We start from the raw sequence: 9,904 nt of genomic DNA on the forward strand, positions 1-9,904 counted from the left end.
ACAACACTCCACGATTGACTTTTGAATGGCTTTCAAATACAATCAGTAGTATGCTTAACAGGTGAGTTTGGACATTTTAAATAAATAAACAAAGTTTATTTCAGATTGTCACTTGAGAGATACCATTTTCTTCACAGCATAAAACTTTGTGTGCAGAAGTTGGCATTTCCCCATCTTTAATTGAAAAGTCATAGTGAAGTTCTGCAGTTCTTTGAGAGGGAAGATATTGAGAGAATGTTAATTTTAAGACTGTGGAGAACCATAGCCAGACATTTCTCCCTAGATATTGTCTGTCTTTCCTGATGCTTTCACATCAGGAATCAATGTTTTTTAACTTATCTTCCCACTCACTGAACAACTGTAGTTGCTTTCCAGGTGAAAAATGTAGTGATTTGCTGGAAAACACAGTGATAAACATGAGTTAATCAGAAAAATAAAATGAAAAAAACAGAGCATTCTTGAATAGTGAAGTGCAATGCAAGACCCAATTTTGAGTTTCTAGCTTTGCTTCAAGTGAGCTCATAAGTCTGAGTATATATAGAAACTATTGAATTTCTGTCAAGTTCACTCTTCTTACCCATATATTCCAGGTGTACCACCTGCGGGAATAACTAATTTGGAACCTTTGCAGTAAAGCTTTGTAGAGAAAAAGTGACCCAAGTTTACCCTCAAAATATATAACTGAAAACTACTTGTCAATTTTTTTCTTGTCAGCACAGCCATCCTTAATTAAGCCAGCTTCCATTCCTTTTGGAGAAGGTTTTAGCATGTGCAAGAATTAAAAAATACCAAGGAAAAATGAGATAAATATTCCTACTTAATATTGATATTTCCTTCTCACAATCTTACTAATAGACTTAAGAATAAGGTTGCTACTATAGATAGTAACAAAAGACTATGAAAACCATATATTAATGGAGAAGCCAACATTCTTTTTATAAACATGAAGATATTTAAGTGTGAAGGAAAGATCTTTAGATTTTTTAATTTTCCATATCTTTTTCAGATAGTGTATTTTTCATTCCAAAATAAAAATGGGAAAAAAAGTTGTTTCTAAATAAAGAAAAATAAGAAATCACCTATTTTCTTCCTGTTGTTTCAGGTTGATTTATTTCCAGTAAGAAGTCTTAATATTAAAATTTAGAAATAAAATTTTAAAATGAAAAGATATGGTCCAAAAATGTTAAATATAATATTTTGTTAGTAAAAAAATACTTTCTATACTTTTAATGTAATTTGCATAAACCAACACATTTTCACAAATATCTCTCCTTGAGCTAAAAATTCTTTTTCAATAAATGATCCACTGGAAAAGATCTGACCATGTACACAGAGGCAGATGTGTAATTTAAGTAAATAAGATGTGAACAATATTTTAAAGCAAGAGCTTTAAAAAAAATCATACTTTAAATCTTAAGTTGTATTAAAATTAGAATGTTGTCCCCAATGGGTTGTATAGATTAAAGAACCATAAACAACAAGAAAGAAAGGAACTTTTTTCATTCTAATCATATTTTATTTTTCTTTCATTAATTATCCAGGAAACAGAATAGACACAATGTTTGTAGATGAAATAAGCATATAACAAAATTTGTTCCTTCTTCAATTCCCTTATGTATAAAACTTTTTTCACATCCATTACATCATTCTTTTTGGATACTTATGAGAGCTTTTGGACAATAATGTTTAACAGCTTCAAAACTGCAAATGAGGTACCATCATGAAATTCCTGGTAAATGCTAAAGTTTTCTGACTTATCTTTCAAATTATATATTATTTTCAGCAAATTTTTACTTGTTTCTGTTTATGCATGTAACTCTACAAGTGTATATGGAAGAGAGCAAACATTAAGTTAGAGCTTTTATTTATTGAACAATATCAAGCAGTATCGAAAGCATCAGCAGCTAATAATATGATGCTCAAGCATTCCAATCCTAGAAGAACATTCATTATAATCTTCACATAACAGTATTATATTTTTTTAAATATTTCTCTTTCTAATGGCATGTGATCTGAAAGTTCAATCTTCCAGGAGATAGCCAGTATGCATAAAGATTTTCAAAGTTTAATGTTCTGTCACCTAGCAGTCTCAGAGTGGATGTTTAGTATGGGTGCTACAGATCAAACAGGCTTACTCAAGCTACCCTTAGACTAACAAGCAAGCGCTCTGGCTACTAGTACATCTCTGTTGCAGATCAGACATGGGCAAAGGCTAAACTCTGTGTTGCTATGGCTACATTGATAGCAATACCCAACCTAGTTAGTATAAATCTAGCACATATCTCCTGCTATGATACAGAGCCTTGGTGACTGCCCTGAAGCCATGCCTGAATACTGACTCCGTAAGAATTCAATTTCGTAGAGCCATTGTGATGTTATTCAGAATCAACGGTCCTACGTATACTTCTAGAAGCACTATTCCCTGACTTCATGAGAGCAATGTACAGGTATATAGTAGGTTAAATATGTTCACATTGTATTCTCAGCAGTTTAATAAGAGAAAAAAAGATCTTAGTAACTATTCTTCTGCTGTGTTTAGCCATCTTAAGCCTTGGAGTGTAACTGATTAATGGCCATAATATCCAGTATCCTGATCTCAGATATGATAATGAAACTGCACAATGCTTTCTACAGTTCTCTACATCTGCAGGCAGAATTGAGGGTGTTGGCTGCCATCTTCCAGACAGATGAGTAAAAGTTACTTAGCACGGGAGGAAAAAGCCATGGGAATATCCTTTTTCTATCCTTCCTTTCTTAAAGGCAAAAATATGTTTCTTACGTGTTTCATCTATTTCCACCATTGTAAAAGTTTAGCAAGGTTGTTTAATCTACACTTTTTAATTGTAATTTTTATAGGTCCTAATAAGGGTGGGCCATCTATTTGAAAAGGCACACACTGATTTCTGTGTAGAAAATTAAAGTCACTTGAGGGACTTTACATGGAAATCTTTGGGTCAAGCCCTACATATGCCAGGCATCATTCTAAGATCGTTGTATGTGACTAATGAACTATTACAGACAGTTTGAGTATATGAAATATTTTTTTGAAGTCATTTTTCTTATATTAAGACCAAAAAACTGTGGTTGGCAAGCTGGTGAGCAGTCAAGTACTAGTCAGTAATCAGTAGTGGTTGAAAAACTAGATTGGTTATTTTTTCTTCTATTTTTTATTTATTCATTTGTCAAGTTTCTTTTGCAGAACCATCAAATCACAGTGTTTTTTTCATCTAGATTCCTAAGTCCAGACAACATCAGATTTAAAGCATTGCTTTAAAACAGGTAGAAATTAGTTATATAGAATCCCCTCTCCCTTTTTCAATGAGAGAAATATAATTTGCAACACAAAATACTAATACACCTATTTCTTTTTACTTTATCTGTATAAAGATTATAAAAGAATCATCAATTTAATAGTCTTTCTCACAATGTTAAAATACGATAATAGCTGTCCTAAAAGAAAAAACAAGAAAAGTGGTTGTAGATTTCTGGAGCAATCATTGCTTTTCCAGTCCTAGTTCCCTGAAAACAGAACAATACAGAAATTACTCAAAAGGAAGAAGAAATATGCTTTTCCTGGTGCTTACTTCACTTTCAGGTTCTCTATAAAAAAAAAAAAAAAAAAGAGAGCGAAAAGAAAAGAAACTTTCACAACTATATAGCTTTTTCTTAGCCTGTCAAAAACCCAAAAACTCGAACAAGCATTATATTTTGGTTGTGTTTCCTCTTTTATTTTTTCTTTTTTTTTTAAATCGCTCTTAGCTGTCATGGTCACAGATTCATAGCAACTTACAAGAGTTGAAATCTTGCTTGGCTAAGCCTTATTAAGTGCAAGAGATAAAAAATAGGTAGCTCATAGGTAGCAATTAAAGTGCACAAATCAATGCTTTCCCTCAAAAAAAAAATCTCAAAACCAAAAGGGACTGTTTTTTGAGGGATACAATCAACAAATTAAGAAATCCCTGGAAAAAGAAATATTACACATTTAAGCTTTTACTGTATTAGATCCAAGCAAAAGTCTTGATTTTACCAATCTTACATCATAGATAAGTCCTTATTTGATGACTAATGTAGGTTCTCTCTGAGCATCTCTTGTTGAAGTCTTTCTTTTTTAATGAATGAGTATTCACTGTTGTAGAGAATCTTGAAATAAGTAGCCCACACTATCCATCCACTACCTGTCCACCAAGCTATACCATCTATGTCTTCCTTCTGGCTCGGGAGATACTTAACAGAAATGACACAAAACTAAAGGTAAAGCATAAAATTCTGATTCTGGAGATTCATAGTGATGTTATACCGTAGGAATTTAAATTACATTATTTCAAAGAGAGAACAGGTTATTAAATTTCCCAGGTTAATATCATTCATAGCAATGACCATTCTGGATCTTACAAACTGTTTTCTCTGTGATTTAAAGAAAACAAACCTAATAAGTGTTTCTTTCTGAACTCAGAAGTAAGTTTTAACCAAATATTCTGATTTCAGTAAATTATCTTTTTTCAACAATAACAGGAAATAATAGAGAATTTTCCAACTCATTTTAGTCGCATCTGATTTACTGCTCTAGGCAGGAGACATTTTAGGATCAATTATGCAATTTAACAGCTGCTGCTGTGTATTTCTGCAAATATCATAGAATCACAGAGTCATAGAATAGTAGGGGTTGGAAGGGACATTTAGAGATCATAGAAATAATGATATACATTACTTCTAACCCATTTCCACCACTTCCAGTAAAAAAAAAAAAATCCTTTTTGTTATTCAAGATATATTCCTATAACTTCAGGAGTAATTTTACTCCCTTCAATTTCTGGGAAGTCCTAGTTTATTTTCTTATTAAATGGTGATTTTTGAATCAGGATAACAAAATAATATCAAATGATGTTTGTTTCAAACTTTGAATTTTCGAAAGAATGATATTAAGCAACAGGATGAGATTTTGATAAAGTTGAGCAACTTAAAATCCACTTGCATTTGGGAAATTTCTCATGTAATTCTTTGGCTATGTGCACTGGAAGAAAATGAATATTAAAGCTGAAAAATTGGAATAATATAGAGTTCCAGGAGCAGAACTGATAGAATGAAAGAATATGTAGATATTTGTTGGGGGCTAAAGACCTGTTGTGTTGAAAAAATCATGTGTGAATAAGCAGACTGACCAACATGAGTGAACAGCACATTAGGTTAAAAAAGGGAACTTACTATGAAAGAAGATAGACTTGTCTTGTTTTATTCACCTGGTATTAGAAGCAGCAATCGTTGATATAAATTATATAAAAAGATTAACTGAAGTATCAAATATCCCAAATCACTTTTCTTTTTGAAATAAACTGATGATTCAGAGATGCACTCAATAATTTATCTCCAAAGTGATGGTGCTATGAGGAAGGTCCTGCAAAAATGAAGGCTTTTTCTTTTCTTTTTCTTCTTTTTTCTTTTTTTTAACTGTATGAATATTGAGTCTTTAATGCCAGACTACAAGTTAAAGGGATCCTGGGAAATTTAGTATAAGAATGATGGAGTCTTTTGACCATAGGGTTACAAAAGATTTACGTCAGTATGAGTTTCTGATCTTGGAGATGAGTGGAGAGAGAAGTTGGATTTGGTTGAGTTCTAAGGAATTCTGTAAGTTCTAAGGAATTCTGTGAGAATCTTGTAAGAGGCTTGGTCAGGAAGAGAGTGTACACCCAGAATGGCCTGGGTAAATAAAGAGGCTATGTGCATTTTAGTGTAAAGATGCTATATTTCTTCTGTGAAATTGCTGTTCTTTCCAGAAGTGGTGGTAGAGCATTTTTGTTGATACTTTTATGATAAACAAAAATAAAAAATGTTTTTAGGCTAGCCAAGTACTTTTTAATAATTTCAAAGCAGCTTTTGAATGAATGTGTCCTAAAGCTGGCAAATGAAGAGAATTAAAGATTGGTTTAAGCTGAGAATGTTGAAAGATGTTGACAGTTGTAACAGCAATAGTAAGGACTGCTGTGATCTGAGGAAGCAACTCTTTACCTTGGGGGAGACAAACATAGTGTTCCAGATGGATAGTAGCAAGCTTCAGTGATCTGGATGAGAAGTGTTTTTATATGAATTATATTCCAGTCTTTTTTTTTCCTCTTAATCCTAGAGGGGGGCTGGATATACGTACTGGCTAAAAAGCCCATCAAAAGGTTAAATATTTTTTCAGAAGGAAAACTGAAACAAAAATTACCACATTAAAGAAGAAAAGTCATCTGAAGTTGCAAACCAGTGGTGAATTAATGAATATGTGAAGCATCAGTTCCAGAATATTTCAGTAAGAAACTCTTCTTCACTTACTAAGAGCTGGAACACAATTATCTGTATTCCCAAGGTAGACTTTGAAGAACTTAGACCATCTTTGAGATCGACTGTGAGATATTTTTCATTTTATATTGTTTGCAGACTTGCAAATGGTTTTCCTGTTCATAAGTAAAATAACAGCTATAGTGAATCCTAGGAAGAACTGTTTTGAAGAAATGCCTGCAGCATGCACTGGAGCTGGAATTCACTGTGCAACAAGAAAACTAACATATAGTTGCCATCAGAGAAACATGGTAGGATGACTCGCACAACTGAAATACTGCAATGGATGGCTATTCAAACTTTGGAAGAGATAGGCAAGGAAGGAGAGGTGGTGGGGTAGCCCTATATGTTAGGGAGTATTTTGGTTGTCTAGAGCTTAATGACAGTAGTGATAGGGTGAGTGTTTATGGGTAACAATAGATTGACAGGCCAACAAGCAGATATCATGGTAGGAGTTTGTCATAGACCAACCAGTCAGGATGAAGAGGCAGATAAAATATTCTACAAACAGCTGGGAGAAATCTCACAGGTACTAGCCCTTGTTCTCTTCAATTTAGCAGATGACTGCTGGAAATAGAACAGAAGAAACAGCCTAGGAGATTCCTGAAGTATATGGAAGATAACTCACTTATACAACTAGTGAGGGGGCCAATGAGGGAAGGTGCAACGCTGGACTTACTGTTCCCAATGCATTTCTCAGTTTGGCACTGTATGCTTTATTTAACATGAGTAGCAAAAATTTACTTAACATAAGTAAATACTCATTTCCTTGTTCTGTGGTCTTTTATCTAACTTTACCATGTTTGTTTTCTCTTCAGACAAAAGGAACTGGTATTTACCCACCTTTTCTGGAATACAAAGTTTTTTCATGTCATATAGGAAGGATCTGATGCTCTAAGCAAATATATGTACAGGTACATTGGCATTCCATTAAAGAAAGTAGTTTTAATAATGCAGACATAATTTTTAGCACTAAAAAATTGTGCTAGATAGAGAGAAAACACAGACAAGAAATAGAAATATTCCATCCATGTAAAGGATTGGCCAAAAATAGGTCCTGACTGCCACTTAATTGAAAGCAGATAAACCACAGTGAAGAAGACTTTTTATTCCTAATTGTCCTAAAGCATTTTAAATGTTGAATTCACTTGAGAAATTTATGGAAGAGTTTAATTCCTACCAGAGAGAAAGTGGGTTCCTATGAGATATTATTACTCATGGTTACCTGATTAGGTTTCTATTCAACTGTGAGGAGAATACAATTTCAACATTTGCTGTCAGCATGATATCATGATTTCTCTCATGCTTTCCAGTTCATAGTACATCTAAGTATATTCTCATGAGCGTATGTCTTGGTTTAATACTTATTGTTACGGTCTTGGCCAGAAATAAATTACTGTACTTGAGATAATTGAATAAAATTAACAATAAAAAATATAGTTTGGATTTTAAAAATCTTTTTATCCCATGAGTAAAAGTATACTGCAACTGAAGTTAATTCTGTGAACTTTTTAATATAAATAGTGAATAGATGAGGAAATAAATTCAACTCTGATTTTTTTTTTTCATTCAAAAAGGTATTAGTATGCTCATAAATTATATGAGAAATAATCTTAATTCTTTAATTTTTAGATAAATCTCCAGACTGGGACCTGTTTGAAGATTTTAAAGTAATAAAAATAATAGTGCAAAATTATTTAAGTAATAATTAACAGCATTTAGGAATTGACTTGCTATTTAATGGCCCATTTGGAAAGACTCTGCTTTTTTTGATATGTTAATAAATCTGTCATTTATTTGTGGTTAAAAAACAATTTTCAGACTTTTTTAACGCAGAACTTATTCCATTAAATTAATGCATTTGTTACAATCTCTGTGCTCCAGATGGCATAATATAAGAAATGTTTGAAGCACTCCATAATTAAAGCTTATAACATGTAATAATCTGGCTGTATGTTTGACAGTTTTTTTACATATGTTAAATCTTAGAACACTGCAAAATGTTGTGCTATAGTGGTTTAACCCCAGCACCACTAAGCACCACACAATCACTTGCCCTCTTCCCCCAGGTGTGATGAGGAAGAGAACAAGAAGAGTTAAAGAGACAACACTTCGGGTAAAGCAGAAGTAACACATACAAGCAAAGTAAAACAACAACTGATTCACCTCTTCCTGTAGGCAGGCAGGTGTTCGGTCACCCCCAGGAAAGCAGATCTCCATCATACATAACGATTACTTTTGAAGATGAACGTCACCACTCCCAAAGTCCACTTTTTCCTTCTTCCATCAGTTTCCATACTGAGCATGATGTCAGATAGCATGGGATATCCCTCTCACCAGTTGGAGTCAGCAGTTGCAGCTACGTCCCCTGCCAAATTCTTGTGCACCCTCAACCTGCGCACTCATGGGGTGGAGTGAGAAGCAGAAAAGTCTCTGTGCAAGCACTGCTTGGCAATAACAAAAATACCCATTTTATCAACGCTGTTTCCAGCACAAATCCAAAACACAGTCTCATACTAGTTACTATGAAGTAAATGAATTCTAACCCAGTACATTATCCCCCTTATTCCATACCATTTATGTCATGAAGAGGTCTCCCACTATCCAATACATCCTCATTAATCACTTTCCATTATTTATTATAATACACAGATATCATTCCCCTAGTCAACATACCACCCTTGGAAAATGTCCAGAAATGTTCAGAAATGTCTACAGAATGTTCATTTAGTCTATGACTTAGGACTCCATCTGTTCTGGTGGTCCCTCAACAGAGGAGAGGAGGTGTGTTGGAGGTGTGGGACACCAAAGGCAGCTCAGGTTGGGTCACTGCTGCACTTGCACTGCTTCTTGTAAGGTGTGTCTTCTGTTGGTTCAGGTGATTCTTGCTATAGTAATTACTATAACATGCAACTCAAATCATGGGTTATAGCAATTTAAAGGTATTTCTTTTACGATTTCCACTCCTGGTGGCTTTGTGTTACTTTATTGGCTTTAATGTCACAATGAACTCCCCTTGCCCCTGCTCATGCTTGGACTTATCCACGGGCTGTAGTCCCTTAGGGGTGTACCTGCTCCAAGTGGAGCCTTCTGAGAAACAGCTTTGCAGGGGTATATCATAGAATCATAGAATGGTAGGGGTTGGAAGGGACTTTCAGAGATCTAGTCCAAGCCCCCCTGCAGAAGCAGGTTCACCTAGGTCGCATAGGAACATGTCCAGTATGTCTGCTATAGCATAGACTTATACATAGCGACAGGTACTTTGAAGTGCACCTCTTCCAGTATGGTCTTCTCCATGGGCCACAGTGCCTCCAGAGATACATCTGCTCCAGCATCGCCTTGCCCACGTTGCAGTCCTTCCAGGGGTGTACCTACTGTGTCATGGGCTTATCCATGGCTACACACTTTCAGGTAGCTGCTCCAGCATGACCTCATGCACAGCCATGATACTCTAAGGTATATATGCTGCAGTATGGACTTATCCATAGACAGATGCTATATGAATTCCCTCACAAGTCACAGTCCTTTTGTTGTTCCAGCTGGTGCAATACACCAGCATGGAAAGAGCAGCAAAGCCCTCACTGGC

The sequence above is a fragment of the Colius striatus genome, chromosome 4 (assembly GCF_028858725.1).
Source record: "Colius striatus isolate bColStr4 chromosome 4, bColStr4.1.hap1, whole genome shotgun sequence".
In the NCBI taxonomy this organism is placed as follows: domain Eukaryota; kingdom Metazoa; phylum Chordata; class Aves; order Coliiformes; family Coliidae; genus Colius; species Colius striatus.